This window comes from Periplaneta americana, chromosome 13, assembly GCF_040183065.1.
Source record: "Periplaneta americana isolate PAMFEO1 chromosome 13, P.americana_PAMFEO1_priV1, whole genome shotgun sequence".
NCBI lineage: Eukaryota > Metazoa > Arthropoda > Insecta > Blattodea > Blattidae > Periplaneta > Periplaneta americana.
The window spans coordinates 56,010,650-56,030,756 of NC_091129.1; the positions used below are offsets into that span (position 1 = coordinate 56,010,650).

At 35.3% G+C, this 20,107-nt stretch overlaps 1 protein-coding gene across 3 annotated transcripts in view; it reads right to left on the reverse strand.

The window, feature by feature from the left end:
* Positions 1-20,107, reverse strand: part of LOC138711948 (uncharacterized) — an 84,971-nt gene that overhangs the window by 34,722 nt on the left and 30,142 nt on the right. The window contains exon 5 of one of the 3 annotated variants that reach the window (XM_069843251.1): positions 3,750-20,099. The exons of the other annotated variants lie outside the window; for them this stretch is intronic. The gene's annotated coding sequence lies outside the window, so the exon portion shown is untranslated. Of the gene's footprint in view, positions 1-3,749; positions 20,100-20,107 lie in introns of those variants that run through there. 3 annotated transcript variants of the gene reach the window in all.

Genomic DNA, 20,107 nt, shown 5'->3' on the forward strand with positions numbered 1-20,107 from the left:
TGAGTGATCCAGTTTAGCATGTTGTTTTGAATGCCTATTTTTGTGAGTTTTTCAAGTAGTTTATACCTCCATACTGAAATGTATGCTTTTTTCAAAATCAATGAAAACTGATAGCGTATCTTGATTTTTGTTGAAAGATTCTTTGACATCTTCGGAGAGCTGAATTGTATTTTCTTTTGTAGATAAGTGTTGTCTGAATCCTGTTTGTGCTGCTGTTAGTATGTTATTACTTTCTAAGAACCAATTTAACCTCTCTGAAATCAAACGTTCTGCTGTTTTTGCAATGACACTTGTTAAAGAAATTGGTCTGTAATTGTTTATATTATCACCTGTCTTGCCTTAAATCAAAACATTTACATATACTAGTACGCTTGGACTCTTACTTTGAGAGAGGAACAGAGGTTAAGGGTGTTTGAGAATAAGGCGCTTAGAAAAATATTTGGGGCTAAGAGGGATGAAGTTACAGGACAATAGAGAAAGTTGCACAACGTAGAACTGCACACATTATATTCCTCACCTGACATAATTGGGAATATTAAATCCAGACGTTGAGATGGGCAGGGCATGTAGCACGTATAGGCGAATCCAGAAATACATATAGTGTCATTTGGAAGGTCTGAGGGAAAAAGACCTTTGGGGAGGACGAGACGTAGATGGGAAGATAATATAAAAATGGATTTGAGGAAGGTTGGATATTATGGCAGGGACTGGATTAATCTTGCTCAGGATAGGGACCAATGGCGGGCTTATGTGAGGGCGGCAATGAATCTCCGGCTTCCTTTAAAAGTCATTTGTAAGTAAGTACGCTGTACATGAGCATGCGCAATTTTTTACGATCGAATATTTACGATAACTTCGGTCCCAATATAAAGAATAGCATAAAAATTCCTAAAGGAAATGCTCAAGAAGTATTAAAAAAAAACTTTGAAGTGATGAAATGCACTCCAACTAGTTAATCTTGCTGTTTGTACTTTCAAAACCTCAGACAAGATAATAAAATAAGATATTATGAAAACAAAAATAGATATGTCAACAGAAATTTCTTCACAGTTAAGCACTGTATAAATGTTATCTTATCACTACAAAAAAAACATAAAATAATTAAATATCACATCAGCTGTAATTAATATAATAAGTTCTTTAAGATTGAGTAAAGTCTCCATTTTCCATTTACCACGCAATAAATATCTCCAATAACACTCGACTAATCTTTTTTTCAGATTATCAGTAGGCCTCTCTCTTTTACTTTTGTCTTTCATTTTCAACCTGCTTGGCATGGCTATGATACTGTCAATATAACTTTCAAAAGCACTATGATATTGAAGTCTCACCACCAGAAGGCAGAATAGTTACTAGTTAATATTATTCGTAACTATTATTATGTTTCCTTTTTTATAAAATTCAAGACAAAACAATGTCTATATTTCGACATTCCTTTGACACTATACGGGTCTTATTTTTAATGTAGGTTACAGACATGAAGAACAGAGATACCAGCTTCATAATAAAATAACGTTGGCAATCAAGTAGGTTAATAGATGCCCTGACGAAGTACACATGAATGTCAGCACCGTTTTGCTTTAAAAGCCAAAATATCTGTAATAAACAACACTAAATGAAACAAACATAATAATGAATACGATACAATAGTAATAATAATAGCATTATTGATAATGTTATCGACAATAAATTGTAATTAAATTAAAAGTATATAAGAGTAGCAGATATATGCAAATCTTAGAAATCCGTAGTCATACTGTTTACAAGGAAATGTGAGATTAAAATTACGAAACATTATTCAAAATATGGTCATATTTAACAGTTCATTTTCCACATTGATCTCTGAAGTTCTGGTTGATATGTATAGTTCGAGAAAAAAAATTGTCCGTTAATTTTACGAAGTTACGAACATGACGCATTACGCATGTATAATAAACAAGGGCGCCTGTATATACACTGTGTCTCTAAAGTAAGTCCAACTTTAATATTTTTTTTATTCAAATACTACTTAAGCTTAGGCAATGTTTGATGGCTCATACGGTGCATAATGTTCCTAGATTTTTGTTTCATTACAGAGATTTGATATGAGGGCCATGTGTGACGCGATATTCCAATTCCTACCTGACTCTGGATAACATGTCAAGTATCACAGTGGCTGCGGCATCTTCATTTCTGATTCGCAGATCCTGCAGGTCTCGTGGTAGAGGTGGCACGTAGACTTGTTCTTTATATAACCCCACAAGAAATAATAGCAGGGAGTTAAATCAGGGAATCGAGGCGACTATTTCATGTAAACGTTGTCCATGTCTCATCGTCCTATCCAACGTTGAGGAAGTGCGAGATTGAGATAGTCACCAACTTCACAGTGATAGTGAGGAGGTGAGCAAGGACTTCTGAGGGCTATGTCGAAAACACTCCCGGACATGCTCAAGGCATTGTGTAGAAACTCGTGGACGTCCGATCTTTTCCTGTGATCATTAGCAATCTGCCGTGAGAAATTGATGAAGCCACTTCTTTATCACATTCTTGCTGAGTGCCTCCTTTCCATGTCTCGTCCGAAAAGAGAGTTGCACTTGCGTAGCACAATCATTTCTATCGATGCAATATGATCTTTCTGCACCACCAAAGGCCATTGTTGGATTGTTGCTCACAGCGCCGTTTGTGGCCAACCAGGGAAAGTGTGATTAAAACAAGACAAAACCGGATGGACTATTCATACACACGCCACCTGATTTATCATAAATTGTCCGCCAGACTATGCGCTACAAATGACTAAAAGTAGGACTTTCTTTAGAAACACTGTCTATATTACTTGTGAACAGTCGTGCTAAATTGTAGGCCTATACTGGGTGTTCATTTCAAAGTGTGTCGTGACGTCACTGTTGTTGGGTCACCGATTTGAAGCGAGTTTCAGCTTATATGTTAGAGAAGTTGCCTATTATTTAAGGCGTTCTTCAATCTGAACTTGAGAACGTGTACGGTATAACTTGAACGTCGTAGCAACAGATGGCGGTCTGTACGGTCTGTGTGCTACCATAACCTCTTTCGAACTGTGTTTTGCGCCGGCAAGTCGTACGCAGGGTATTTGTTATCATCGGTTGCGTACGGTAACATTCCACAACACAAATCAAATGCTCCGTGTCCATGTTGACCGTCGAAGTTAATGTCAACAAATACGTAAGTAATCTTCTTAACCCTCTCCCCATATCCCGAGAGTACGTATTTCCAAACAGTTCACATTCCTGCCACTACCGGCGTTACCGTACGTATCGGCACGTACTCTTCAGAATGAACGCCGTACTTGCTAGCCAACTTCTCTGCCTCTTAGATTATACACCTGAGCTGCGGAAGTGTAGGAAGATTGAATTCTCGAGGCTCATCAGCTAGTCACATGACGGCATACAGCGAGCCAAGACACATTTTGAACTGAACACCCAGTATATACAGGAAGATTCCCATCAAGGGTCGGGCAGATTTGTTTTTTTCTGGAGCTGTACATCTATTATCAGGCAGTACATCTCACTTAATGATATGTGTCTGATAGAGAACAATATTGTTTGTATAGATCTTAAGTCTGATTAGTGAAATATATTACTAGTCAGCTATGTGTGCAATGGAGAGAGAAAGAAACTGCCACCATACCCCATTACGTTCTGACTTAGTTGTCTCATGAGTGATGACGTTATTGGTTTCATCTGTCGTCGGACAGTTGAATAAAGAACAAACAAAAGCCACATAAAAATCGATAATATAGAAAAATAATCTTTAATTTACATACGAACGTCTACCATACACAGAATGTTCAATACGAAATAACTACATAATTAATATGTTTATAACTTTCAAATTAAAGTCTAATTCGTGATTTGTGTACATATACAAAACACTAGAGAGGAATTGAAGTTGTATTTACATGAATATTTTCATTATGTATGAATATTTAAATGCATTAAGTAATATTACAATTTAAATATACATAAACTTAAAAAATTAAGTGTTGTAGTAAAAGTTATTTCCATCCATGAACCAAACACCAGATCAATACAGATTAAAGTAAAGTTTATATTTATACACAAGTACCACTGTTCATTACAATAGATTAAGATTGCTGACTGAAATACACATAAATGTACACCAAAACATTGACGCAAGTCGTAATTTATAGGTTTATACATAAAATGAACACTACAGAAATACGATTAACTTAAATCCTGTGTTTACTTAATTTCAAGACTGTTTTACACCCACATTTCTGCTGTAGCTCATATTAATTTAAATAAATAGTCTTGTAATTGAAATCAATATGAATTTAAATTGAATTTTTGACAATAATGCAATTCTTATTGCACCGTATGTGTAAACCACTACCAGGGAATTGTATTACAAATTAAATTGAAGTTTAATGGCATAAATTGAAATCCATATAATTTTGAATTTTAAATCAAGAGTAAGTATCATATCAATTTTAATTCAATTAAAGTTTTATTTATATTTACATTACGACTACACAGCAATAGTCAAGCATTGATCCTACAATTAAAATAATGATGACTGTAATCTGATTGTAATTTTGTTTATCACATTACAATAGTTATTATCAATATTACATCTCATATACTATGTTTATCGGCTCTAACATACATACAATACATAATTGTGTCTTACAATTACATTTTAAACATTTTACTTTTTCCCAGCTATTATAGGTATAAGTTTACATTCCGTTATTATTTCTTACATATAGACAGGTATTTCACCTTCATGGATTTCTGGATTTCCACATCAAGTAATTTTAATTCATCCCTGTATATTTACTCAATATATTATTAACAAAATATTGTAATATATTTCATAATGTACTAAATCACAAAGTGTATTTTAATAAATTACAGTACGTAAGGATATACCGTATTTATATTAAACTGTCTCTTCCTTTAATAATTCATGGGCCGACTGCCTATGGAGGGCCAGTCGACCAGCCGAATGAGGGTCTCACATTCAAATATCTCAACAGAGGTGAATTATCATCCAACAAGATCATGGATGTGTCGTTAGCACGTTGATCTACCCCTCAGTCGTTATAGCTGGTTCACGATTACGGATTTTGCTACTCACTGTAGCTCTCCAAATACATCACGATCCTGTCTGTGCACCGAACTCCTACACTGGTCAAGATTTATGAGAAAATTTCTTCCTCACGACGACTCCAACTAGCGCTTATTCCGTATGGCTAGTCCAAAGCATGCCTCATACCACACAACTATGGCGAGGAACTTTTGTTTATTAAATACTTGAAATAATTAAATAGTACGTCATATATTAGCTTTACTTCTCTCAATGATGTCACCTGAATGAACCAGGTGTTCTTTTTAAGATAATTATTTTTCATATCACATCAGCATAGAAAGAAACCGCAAGTTCAAATTAAATTACATATAATTCCCATCTGAAATTACACGATTCAGTGCACGATTCACTACTTGGAATGTGTCATTATTGATGAAAAGCTGGATACATAATACGATTTTCTGCGGCGGTTGACACACGTCATTTACATCCACTTCTCCATTAACTTTCAACTCTGCCACGAAATATTTCTCCGTGAATAAGACTGGTCTCGTACTATCACCATGACGATGATATAGTAATGACATCAAATATGACGTCAATTATTACTTTCCTATAAACATTGGCCATCTCGGTCACCAAATTTCAGATCACTATATTTCTGTGATTATAATCATACATCACAGAACCTGTATTATCACAGATAGATTTCGTTATGTTCTAAGCATATTTTGAGCACTAAAGATCTTCATCATTACATATTCCTCATTCAGATGTGTTAAGAACTACGCCAAAAACAATATCGATTAGTAATTCATTTATTACTAAAGACTACACATATTATAGTGTACTATAGCATCACAGTTGTACTTATGCCATTCAAGCTATATTTAAAACATTCGCACATACAATTATCAATGACATAATGAATTAATGAGAGGAAAAATAAAAGAAGAGACTCCTATGCTGACAGAGGCTGACAGACACAAATTTCATGAAAGCATTCGAAAAATTCAGACTAAAGAGAATTAATTTCCATTCGTTTGGCTACGACTGATGAGGCATGGATCCATTTGTCTAGTGTGATTCAGAGAGTAAAGAGAAGAATTTAATGTGAAAACATCCGCCATCGCTAACGGCAAAAAAAAAAAAAAAAAAAAAAAGATCAAGTTCAACCTTCTGCAAGCAAGTTGATGACAATATCTTCATAGATATGCAAGGTCAAATTTTGAGTCATTTCATTTGACAGCTATTATGAACTATTGTAGAATCTGGAGACAGAAATCTAAGTCCCAGAAATAGGAGAAATTTTCGAAAGATGCGATTTTGTTCTAAGGCAATACTCTTACGACATAGGCTAATATACTTGTGTGCCTTGTCTGCAGACCTTCAACTATCCACCTTATAGTTCTGAAATAGCGCCACATTATTTACGTCTTTTTGGCCCTTCATATTGTAAATAAAGCTTGAAGGAAGAAATTTCGTTTGGATGAGATAATTAATATGGTGCAAGGGTGGCTGAGCAAGAAGATGAAAATATGTTTCCATGACGGATTACGGAAGCTCATTAGGCGATGGACGCACAACATTTCGGAGGAATTACGTAGAACATTGCGTTTAGTAATGGAAATTTTATTAAATCGCTACACTTCTTAACATATCCCATTACTTTTTTAATAAACCTTGTACATTTCTACTTGTAATGACTAATAGCAAAATATTTGGCTGGATTTACTCTCAGACATTCAATGAAGAGCTCTTCACTATATTATAATACAATACTTACAATTAACGTTTATGACTTTCTCTACTTTTACTTTCAGAATGAATATAAATCACAGTGATCACTTAATTTCTATTCTTTTAAAGTCTCTGCGACTGATAATTTTCTTTGTAATGCGTACACATCATAGCATGCATTTTTTCTTACATTCATCACAAAGACAAATTTAAACTTTTTTGTATAAATAAAATAGACGTTTTATTTTCAATGGATTTCAATTAATTTCTCTATTATCAAAACAAATGCAGAATACTTTCATTTTGAAGTACATTTATATACCGAGTCAATCCACATGCGAAAAATTAAAGACCACATATTTACACAATTTGTCATTATTTTCTATGATATGTGAAATATGTAAACTGCTTATCGTAGAGTTGTCACATCTAACCTTTCTACGAGTATCCTATCAAGCTCTTTTTACTCTATAAATGAAATAAATAAAATAATGTCTTAATTTTAATGGATGAGTCATAGTCAATATTCTCAGCACTGCCTCAATTTAATATTGAAAGATGCATAACTTGAAATATATTACTCGGTAACAAAATGCCTAACAGTCAGTGGCGCTCGTGGAGTGGTGCTGTGGAGTTGCTGCTTTATTTGCTATTCATGAACAATAAATGGGTTCCTTTTCTTGTTCTTTCATATTCATTATACGTTTTGCTTTTTAAGTGGTATTTCCGTGTATTTCGAACTGTCGCCTGCTTTCCGTGACTGATCTCAGAGCGTAGAGCACAAAAGTGACTACTAGCTGTCCTAACACACAGTGAGAATTTTCGATTCCCTCTTGTGCCGCAATACAGTCGCAGACACCGTCAAACTACACCTGTAGAAGACTCTTGCAGATGAGGGCCTGAGCTTCAAAACATGTACTCGAAACTAAAGTAAGTTCCGCCTTCCAGCACGTGATAAAAGTGAAACGTTGAAACAGTATTCTTCAGAGTTAAAACTAGATTTCGCGTGTTTCTGTTGTTCGCTATAATTTTTATTGAAATTAATAGTGCCCGTCAGCTATTATTAACTTCATTCTGTCGCAGGAGCTTACAAAAAAATCATGTTAGAACTGCGCCCCTCCTCCAACTTTGGCGTCAAGGTGTGAGTAGCACAATGAGCCTTGCACTATAAGATTTAGCGGAACTATGTATGACGATTATAAATAGTTGTGTGAATGCAATGTTATGAAAGTCATATTTTATTTTTCCGTTCTTTTCTTTGTGAAGGAGAATCTTCATGGAACGGAAAGACAACAGTGACCTTTTTTTCTGGTACGGAGGAGGGACCTGAACCTTCTTCAACTTTGGAGTCAAGACAAGAATAGCACAAGATTATAGGAACTATGTATGATGATTATAAATAGTTGTGTGATGCAATATTGTGAAAATCGTATTTTATTGATTCGTTCTTTTCTTTCTGAAGAAGAATCTTTGTGGAACGCAAAGACAACAATGACCTTCCTTTCTGGTACGGAGGAGAGACCCGAACCTTCAACTTTGGAGTCAAGGCATGAATAGCATAAGATTTAGCGGAACTATGTATGACGATTATAAATAGTTCTGTGAATGCAATATTGTGAAAGACGTATTTTACTCATTCGTTCTTTTCTTTTCGAAGGAGAATCTTCGTGGAGCGGAAAGACAACAATGGCTTTTTTTCTGCTACGGAGGATTTGAACCTGGGCCCGTTCGTTTCACGGTCAGATGCGCTAACCGTTACTCCACAGCGGTGGACAATAACCACCTTACACATGTAGCTAGAAAATGCAAGAATTATCAAATTTCTAAAACATCTTGGTTGATCTGCGCCTCTCCAAATTGAACAACAATGACTTAGATAGATAGATGGATGGATTTATTGAGTAATATTGTACATAAAGATTTTATATTATCATAATTTTCTCTAAAATCCAATGCACGGGTCTTCTGATCGTACGTGCTTTGTACCTAAAACAAGTCCTACTTTGTAGGTTTCACCCCCCCCCCTCACCTATGATTATATCCAACTACTCACTAAAAGAACACATATGAAAATGAAAATGGCACAACAAAACACATTATAATTATAATATATCCTAATCTAAAACAGACATAAAAGTGTATAAGTGGGTAAATACCATTATCCCTTCCTCAGTTCGTGTCACAAACTTCAACAGCTGAAGTTCTAATCTGTCTCGCCTTCAAGAGGAACAAACCAATCTTTTGTTCGTATTCTCCTATTCTGACTTAGCATCGAGGGTGGTGACAATGACTTAGACTTACATTATATACAGAGTTTCCGAGAATGAATGGTGGGGTTTTACGAGTTCACTGTGAAGCATGTATCATGTGTAATGGATTGAAGGTGTTTGTAATTAGTTCAGTAACTCAGACAGTTTGCTTTTACGTCATTGTTGCGTATCTTAGCAGATTTCCGACAGTCCAGTGTTCAGATGCATCAGAAGTCCGTTCCACGCTGTTGCATACATAGCCTAAACATGTAACAGAATTTTCTATTTTCTCAAATGGAGCAAAAGGAAATGGAGTTACAAATCATCTTTCAACAAGATGGAGCACCATCTCATTTCGCAAACCATGTCTGAGAAGAGTTAAATCATCGATTTCCAAACCGATGGATTGGCAGAAATAGATCCATCCCATGGCCCGCTAGAAGTTCGGATCTTATTCCATTGGACTTCTACCTTTGTTGCTATGTCAAGAATGAGAACAACAGTGAAAGAATTGAGAATCTTAATCACCTAAAACGAACAATCAGACAAGTAATTACAAGCATCACGCCAGATGTTCTTGTCAGAGTGTGGGCTGAAATTGAATTTCGTTTAGACGTCTGTCCACGTCTGTCATACTGGCAATGGTAATCATATTGAAATTTACTAATGTGAAGAGGCGCACTACCACTGGTGCCTTTTAACCTTCTTGGTGAACCTCGGCAGATGTGTTTCATAAACATTGGGTTCTCGGGGTGGGTGCAGTGGAAGACATCAAAATAAGTAATGCAAATTTATAACAAGAATATAATTAACAAATGATAAATAATAATACAATGAATTGATGGATTAGATACATGATACATGAGTTAATGAAGTTAAATAAACAAATAGTATAATAAGATAATTCTGAAACAATGTGGCACATTAATGTCCAGCAACTTCCCTACTATACAATCCTGAAAGCCCCATTTTTCTCTCGAAATTATGACTTAGGTTTGACTAATAAGTCCCATGATAATTAACATCATAACTTAGAAGAAAACATTCTATAATGGAGCAACCACACACGCTCAGTCAACATGAAACAATATGTACTTAAAATATAACTACAATTTCCATTTACCATAAGATCTCTATACTATTAAATAACCAATTATCGCAGAGAGAGAGAGAGAGAGAGAGAGAGAAATGAAGATGACGACAATAAATCAGAAATCGTGTACGAACAAATGATCAATTCGGAATTCAATATTACTCCCAGCTATAAACAGACCAATTTGACTTCTGCAACTTTACATACTTCGTTACGATATTCAGATAGCTCGCGCTCATCACCACTATTCTCAAGATACCATAAAACCCGAATACGACGCAAATTATATCCAAAACCTCCACGTATCCTATACACACGCGAGCCAATAAGTTGCGAATCCAGTTCGCCTAATCTCAAAACCATCGTATCTCAATACGACGTAAATTACAACCACAAACTTCGCGTAATCTATACACACGCGAACCGGTATGTAACCTCCAGCAAATCCACTTCGCATAAACTCCACAAACAATCGTAACCAAATGTAACACTTTATGCATCGATCAATAAATTCAAAGTTATGTATTCCTGCAACATTATGAACTATATAAAACGACGATCTTGTCTGTAGCCTGCTGTTTGCTGTTTTTATAATCTCCCTCTAAACAACGTTATCTCTAGCCAGCTAAATTCATGAGTGAAAAGTACGGACGATGAATTCCTGCGTCAACCTCACTACACGATGATAAATTCCTGAATCAACCACTTTCTAGAAGACGAGTTCATAAGTAAACCTTTCTACATGGCGACGAGTTCCCAAGGCAACCGTTCTACATGACGACGAGTTCCCAAGGCAACCTTTCTGCATGGCGACGAGTTCCCAAGTGAATCTTTCTACGCAGCAACGAGTTCCCATGTCAACCTTTCTACATGGCGACGAGTTCCCAAGTGATGGCTCCGTGTTTTGACAGTCAGCTCGAAAGATCGGTTTCCCTCTCTTTCAGATACGTTAAACCCTGACCGGCCAATAGGAATTTATGTCGGAAAAATAAAGGAAAAGATGGTGCTGTCAGTAGTATGGAAGAAATGCGAACGCTGTCGGTGCCGTAACAGGCAATTAGATCTGTTGAGACGTCGAGCTCGGCTCAAATGTTATTTGGAAACTTTGAGTTACTGAACTAATTGCAAGCATCTTCAATCCATTACACATAATACAAACTTCACAATGAACTCGCAAAACCCCACCATTCATTCTCGAACATCCTATACTATAAGATTTAGCGACTGTGTGCGACGATTACAAATTTGAAGTATTGTGATTGCTGTGTTTAGCTTTCCATGTCTTCTTTCTGAAAGATAACTTTTCTGGATCCGAAACGACATTAAAGACATCATATCTACCTATAAAATCCAAGCATTATCAGAATTCTAATGGATTTTTGTCGGCCTGCGTATCTTCAACTTGAACGATAATGAATCAGTAATAAGCCTTACAGTAGAAACTTTAGCGGTACTGATTGTAACGATGCTAATGACTGATTTCAAAGTCGTGAATACCGTGTTCAGCTTTCCGTGTCTTCTCTTTTAAGGAAATTCTTCGTTGACACGAAAAGATATTAAAGCCCTCACACATTTGGCTATGGTATCTTTATCGTTTCGTGTCTTCTCTTGGAAGGAAATTTTCGTGGGCCGAGAAAGCCACATTCCACGTCTACATAAGTTGTGCCAAGAAACATGAAATTTGTTAACGATATTGGTCGACCTACGTCTCTTCTTCAATTTGAACAACAATGAATTAGTAATAACCCTTACATTAGAAGATTTAGCACAACACTGTGTGCGACGATTATGAAAGGCTGTGTCAAAGCAATGTTGTGAATGCCGTCCTTATATTTTTTGTCGTAGGAAAATATTCGCAGATCCGAAAATAAATTAATACCTTCAACATTTGCCTAAGTAATGCAAGAAACATAAAATTTCTAAAGAAACTTGTTCGATCTATGTCTCTCCTTCAACCTGAACGACAATGAATCAGTAATGATCCTGATGTTCGAAGATTTAGTGAAAATGTATTTGAAGATTCTAAATAGCTGTATGGTTGCAATGTTTATGTTTTTAACTTTCAGTATTTTCATTTCAAGAAAAGTCTTCGTGCAATGTTGTAAATTTCGTGTTTTGCTTTCCCCATCTTCTCCTTGGACGTAAACTTACGTGGACCCTAAAAGACATTAAACCCACACATACGTGTCTATGAAATACAAGAAACATGAAATTACTGAAGTATTTTGTTCCACCTATGTTTCTTCCTCAGCCAGAACGACAATTAGTGATATGATTTGCACTAGAATATTTACCCGAACGGATAAGACTAGTATAAATGGCTGTGTGATTGCAATGTTGTGAATGCCATCTTTAACTTTCCGTGAATTCTCTTTGAAGGAGAATCTTCATGGACCCGAAAAGACATTAAATTTTTCATCCATGTACCTATGAAACAAAAGGGAACATACAATAAATTTCTAAAGAATCTTGTTCGGTCTACTTTCTTCATCAACCTGAAAATCAATGAATTAGTAATAAACCGTAAAGTACAAGATTTAGTGGAATTGATATGACGATTATGGTTGCAATGTTGTGAATACCGTGTTTCGTTGTCCAGATATTCTCTTTGAAGAAAAAACATTTGTGGACCCGAAAAGGCATCGAGTACAACCACATATCACTGAGTAATGCAAGAAACATCATTTCTGAATAACATGTTAGACGTTAATTTCTTCAACCTAAACGACTAGGAATTAATAACAAGCCATCCACCAAAGATTTAGTGCAACTTTGTATGATGATCATCAATGGATATGTGATTGCAATATCTTAAATACTGTGTTTAGGTTTCCTTGTCTTAACTTTTTGAAGGAAAATCTTCGTGAACCCGAAAAGGCATTGAGTACAACTCACATATCCCTGAGTAATGCAAGAAATGACCTTTCTGAAATATATTGTTCGACGTTAATTTTTTCCTCTTCCTGGACCACAATGAATTTGTATTAAGTCATACATTAAAAGATTTAGTGTAACTTGTATAATGATTATAAATGAATGTGTGGTTGCAATATTGTAAATACCGTGTTTAGCTTTCCGTGTCTTCTCTTTTTGAAGGACAATCTTCGTGAACCCGAAAAGGCATTGAGTACAACCCATATTTCACTGAGAAATGCAAGAAATGACAATTCTGAAATATCTTGTTCGAAATTAATTTCTTCCTTCTCCAGAAATATAATGAATTTGTACTAAGGGATACATTAAAAGATGTAGTGTAACTTGTGTGCTTAAATGCGACAGGCTCACGTCAGTAGATTTACTGGCATGTAAAAGAACTCATGCGGGACAAAATTCCGGCACATCCGGTGAAGCTGATATAACCTCTGCAGTTGCGAGCGTCGTTAAATAAAACATAACATTCTTCGTGGACCCGAAAAGGCATTGAGTACAACACACATATTGCTGAATAATGCAAGAAACGACCTTTCTGAAATATCTTTTTCGACGTTAATTTCTTCCTCCTGTAAGACAATGAATTTGTGCTAAGGCATACATTAAAAGATTTAGTGCAACTTTGTATAATGATTAAATGGATGTGGGATGTAATATTGTAAATACCGTGTATAGCTTTCCGTGTCTCCTCTTTTTGAAAGAAAATCTTCGAGGAACCGAAAAGGCCTGGACTACATAACTCTGAGTGATGCAAGAAACGATATTTCTGAAATATCTTGTTCGACATTAATTTCTTCTTCAACCTAAACGATAATGAATTGGTACTAAGTCATCCACTAAAATATTTAGTGCAACTTTGCATGATGGTTATAAATGACTGTGAGGTAGCAATGTTGTAAATACTTGTTAAGCTTTCCGTGTCTTCTCTATGAAGGAAAATCTTCGTGGACCCGAAAAGGCGTTGAGTACAACACACATATCCCTGAAAGGTTGTGAGGTTGTAATATTGCAAATGTCTGTTAAGCTTTCCTTGTCTTCTATTTGAAGGAAAATCTTCGTGGACCCGAAAAGACATCGAGTACAACCCACATATCATTGAGTAATCCAAGAAACGATATTTCTGAAATATCTTGTTCGACGTTAATTTCTTCTTCCTCCTGAATAACAATGAATTAGTACTAAATCATCCACTAAAAGTTTTAGTGTAACTTTGTATGATGACTATCAATGTATATGTGATTGCAGTATTGTAAACACCGTGTATAGCTTTCCGCGTCATCTCTTTGAAGGCAAATCTTCGTGGACCCGAAAAGACATTGAGTACAACTCACATATCCCTGAGTAATGCAAAAACTCCTCATCCTGAACGTCAATGACTTAGCACTAAGTCATTCACTAAAAGATTTAGTGCAACGTTGTATGATGATTATAAATGGCTGCGTGGTTGCAATGTTGTAAATTCCGTGTTATGCTTTTCGTGTCTTCTCTTTGGAGGAAAATCTTTATGCACATGAAAAGGCATTAAATACATTCCTCATTTCCCTAAGTAATGCAAGAAATATGCAATTTCTGAAAGATCTGTTCGACTTGATTTCCTTCGTCAATCTGAACGACAATGAATTAGTACTACGCCATGCGTCAAACGATTTAGTGCAACTGTGAATGACGATTATAAATGGTTGTGTGGTTTTAATACTGAGGATGCCATGATTAACTTTCCGTGTCTCTTCCTTGAAGGAAAATCTTCGTGGACCCGAAAGGGCATTAAGTATATGCCATATTTTCCTGAGTAATGCAAGATACGTTAAATTTCTGAAAGATCTTGTTCGACTTACTTCAATCTGAACGACAGTGATTTAGTACTAAAACATACATTAGAAGATTTCGTGGAATTGTATGATGACTACAAATGCCTATGTGGTTGTGATGTTTTGGATGCCGTGATTAGTTTTCCGTGTTTTTTATTTGAAGGAAAATCTTCGTGGACCCGAAAAGTCATTCAATACTTTCCACATCTGCCTATGTAATGCAAGAAATAATATATTTCTGAAGAGTCTCCGTCAACCCAAATCTCATCTTCAACCTGAGCGACTATAATATATTGGTAATACGCATTGCACTTGAAGGATTGACGGAACTGTTTGTGGCGATTATAAAAAAACTGTGTGACTGCGATATTGTGACTGTCGTGTTTTAACTTTTCGTGCCTTCATCTGCGTAATTAATGCAAGAAACATGAAATTCTAAAAGACTTTGATCTCCCTACGCCTCTTCGAGTTGAACGACAACGAATCAGTAATAAGCCTTATACTAGAAAATTAAATAGTAAATGTATATGCCATGACGTTTTAAATGGTTATGTGGTTGCAATGTTGTGAATTTTGTGTTTATGTGTCAGTTTCTTCTCCTTGAATGATAACCTTGTGGATCCGATGAAGCATTGAGTACCTCCCACATCTGCTTAAGAAATAAAATTAATAAAAAATTATGAAACAACTTGGTTGACCAAGCCTATTCGTCACCTTGAACGACAAGTACTATTAATAAGCCTTACATTGAAATAACTAAAATATTTGGCGGAACTATTGTCTGTCGATTATAAATGGCTGTGTGATTGCTATGTTATGAATAGCGTATTTTACTACGTGTTTTTTTGAAGGAGAATCTTTACGGACGTAAAAAATATTAAGGACCTCCCATATCTGCGTAAGGAGTGCAAGAAACATTACATTTCTTAACATCACATGAACAGTGTCATCGTAAGTTTTATTTCTTGTACAATAAATATTTGAATCGCAGCTTAATTCTTTTTGTGTATCTGTAAAAAGTCACAATAAAGATTTTAAAAAATGACTTACTATATTTTCTTTAACTGACGCATTTATATTTTGTGGAGACTTTTAATTTACACTTTGTGAGCACTCTGAAACTAAAAAAAAAAATAATATTTCATGGAATATACAAAGATTTGTTTAAATATAATGTTATTCTGGATTGGGTCTACAAAAGTCACCTTGAAACAACGTCTACTTTTCAGGGAACATTCGTAATTATTTAAAACGAGATTCCGGATTGTATATTCGAAGTGTACCACGAAGTAAAACAAGAAAGTAGGAAGAGCAAATGTGTTGCTATCATTGTCGATTAAACTTGTGTTGTGCCAAACACATTCCAGATGGCGTTAGTATTTCTTTACGAAGTTGTAGATAAACCGGAAATTTATTTTCCCTCGTGAACATAATGCTGAAATAATATACCTGTGTATTAGGAAGAAACTAACACTATAATGGATGTACTTCCAAAAAAGCTCATTGCCTTCAATCACGATGGAACCAATAGCTCGAATTTCAGAAGCGCATGCGGAATGCATTTCCAAATAGCCATTCCAATCATTGTTCACTAAGTAAATTCGCTAATTATGCAAACTTTAGTGTCAAAGAAAGAACTGAGAATAGGCTATTTTTCAGCAATCTATCGGTTTCCCTCCCCACATACTAAATACGATATTCGAACACAGAAGAGATCATAACACGATGCAGGAAATAGGAAAGACATTAAATGTGATATAACTATTTGATCAAGTAGTCTCCTGGGAACGTTACAAGGATCTCAGAATCAACCTAGCATTAAAAAAGTGCCGCAGATATGCGTTCTTTAGCCTAACAGCTCCGCCGTCAATAGTACCCACGAGACATCACTGCATAACAATGTAAACAAAATTAAGAAATCTGCATTGCTCTCAAATAGGAATTTAAATTCTTAGCAAACTATTGGTCTAACTGTTAAAATTCGAAATAAATGAATGCCAACATGTGACCTTTTAAAATAATTTTTATTATTGTGTAACCACAGCTGGAATTTTAAAATGTTTGATGTGATAGGCTACATAATAATCCTACGACATTAAATGAACGGTAGAATTAGACAGATGGAGGCCGCAATTTATAGGGAAACTAATAACTTACTCAGATCTACGCACATTAATTAACATTAATAGTAGGGTTTTGTTTTACGTTATTTATGGCGAACTTCGTATTCCCACGTCAAATTACATGACGTTTCGTATATAATGACTTTGAACCGCAATCTGAATAATGTAGAAGGCACTTATTTCCAAATATTCCAACTCATAAGATAGAGACCAAAAAATACTGCTCCACAGGTGATGAAATTGTAATTGCATCACAGAGGATACTAATTAATACGTATCCGTAATAAGAATGGAAATGGGAGGCAAAAATAAACAAGAAAAGTGAGTAAGACAGGACTCACAAAAATAGGTAAATATTGGAAATGTTCCGATAACTTCAGAATATTTAATACCTATGTATTCTTATACATAAATACAGTACATGACTATATTTCTGATACGGAAATTGGAAAAGAATTACAGATACAAGAAGACTAGTTAACGTTGACACCTCATAGCAGAATACTTGTAGTGTCTAAATTTGGTAACTGAACTGAAATAACTGCAAAATTGGTGAATTAAAGCGCTCTAAAAGAACTTTCAGCCTTTCAGACATTATATAATACTCCTATTAAAATTTAACATTTGGAATTGTTGGACATTTAACAATTAGCAATTATAAAAAGGTGTAACTAAGTACACTGTATGTTCACGATAAGAATACAAATAATTAAGATTTTATAGCACGTTATGTAAAAGCAGGATCGCAAACATGTTGAAAAATAGAATCTACAGGGAGAAAAAATGGTAAATCTCTCAATTATTGAAAAAAATATATCAGAGAACAGAATGTATGGATCGAGATCCCTGGAAAATGAAACTAATCTATTTGGGCTGATGTAAGTCATGAATATATGGAAAAATTCCTGATTATGATGTTGAATAGTAACTGAATAATGAAATACGACTACGATTCTGCGATCCTTACCACCATTAGACCCGAAGTTCGCGGTTTCAAACCCGGGTGAAAGCGACAAATTTGTAAGGGCGATAAAAATGTTTGGCACGATTTCCTAGGGAAAGAAAATAAATCTGGGAGACCAGTATCGTAGATTTACTAAGTTCACTTCACATCTGTTGGAGCTACATTGAAACTTCTCTAGGGCATCATGCGTTCATGTAGGCCTATTGTGCAATGACGGATTTAATAGTTGAGAGACTCGAGTTTCTTTAAGTCAAAGAATTTCACACTGCGCATGCCCCGAGCCAAAAGTTTTTGGTAATATGTTGACGAAATATTCGCATCGGTTTTCTTTTTAAATATGACCATCTATGCTGAGCAGGAATTAAAACTAGTCTATAGCCTCTTATGAAATGCGCTAAGATCTTGAAACATTTTCGCCAGCTCAACAATTATGCTCCACACTGTACATGTGCGGAACGTGCTGAGTTCGGTCTTTAATGAATCGCGGTCGGTCACTTCCGTTCAAATTAAATCACGGCCAAACATCACAAAAAAAAACTACCTCTAAGACTGACTATAATTATGTGTAACCTACAATCCCTTCCTTGAAAATGAAGAAGACATAGATTTGCTGATGAGACATTCGAAAAGAAAAACATCAAATAAACATAGGCTATCAGCCTAGAAATGAATATTCTCAAACTAACACTGTAGAACATCTTATACACATCTGCGAGTTATGCAGTATAGAATATAATTATTGGTGCAAGCTTTGAGTGACGGGGACAAAGAAAGAAAATATTAAGTTTGTACTAAAATGATTGACGAAATGAATATCGATATCATATTCCTTCATAAAATTATGTTTAGTGACGACGCTTCTTTCCAACTCAAAGACAAGGTAGACTACACCGTGTAATTGTGGGATACTGAAAATCTACATAAAGTAATGGAACATGAATAGACCACATCAATTATAAATGTTTCTTGCGCTTTGAGTGCTATTAAATTCATAAAATTCGTTTTTTTTTTTTTTTTTTTTTTTTTTTTTTTTTTTTTTTTTTTTTTTTTTTTGCTGAGGAAAATTGTAACTGGCATTAGTTACCTGGATATGCTGGAAAGCTAACTCCACAATTATGAGTTTATTGTTCAAAAAGATATTGTACCTTTACATTTCCAACTCGAAGCTATATCCTATCTCAATTGCACCGTAAATGATTGGATTGGAAGTGGTAGAACGATAGCCTGGCCGTCATGGTTCCCTGATCTGACACATTTGAATTTTTTTGTGTGTGGAGCTAGATGGAAAACAGGGTTTTTGTTGCACTTTTTCCTGTAAATCTAAACGAGCTTCTGCCTAACAAACGGCGTTGCAAACATATAATTTTTTATTCATAGTATCATAAGGTTTGGGACGAAATCGCTTACAAATGGGATAGGCCTTTCTGCTGTGTAACTTTGAACATAAAAAAATATGTAAATAAATCTTTAAGATGTATTATCTCGCCTACTTTGTTAACACTTCTTTTACAAGTAATTGTTACTTTCGTAAAAATGTTGTCTGAGAACAGCACTGCAGGTTGGAGGAAATAATATAGATTTTAAGCATAGGTACCAACATCCCGCCATCACGGAGATATAGTGGTTAATATCTATCATTCAAATGGGAATATTGTTGAAAAACGTGAAAAAGTTTTGATACAACCTAATGAGCGAAGACAGAAGCAAGAACTGACAAAGTAGCGGGGAATTTGGGTTAGTCTGCTGTAGGGCAGCAAGGAAAGTGATACGTGACAGTTAATTTGTTCAGATAGTCATCTGGAAATACTAGCGACAACATAGGCCTATATAATATTATAATTAGTATCTACGTGAATGACTACATAAGTCATTGACTGCATAATATTAAATAGAGGATAACGAAGTCCTCATATAAGAACATATAATCAGTGTTAAGAATGATTCAAAAGCTGTTGTTGAAATGGTCATAAAGCCATTAAAATATGTGCTCCTGCATATATGACATGTCTAAAATGCAGGTAAGTAGGCCACTGACGATACTGCAATCACTGCAGATCGGGTCTCGACATAACTCAGATAGTAAGAGCACTCATCGCGCCAAACTGAGGGTCCTGGATTCGATTCCTGGTGCC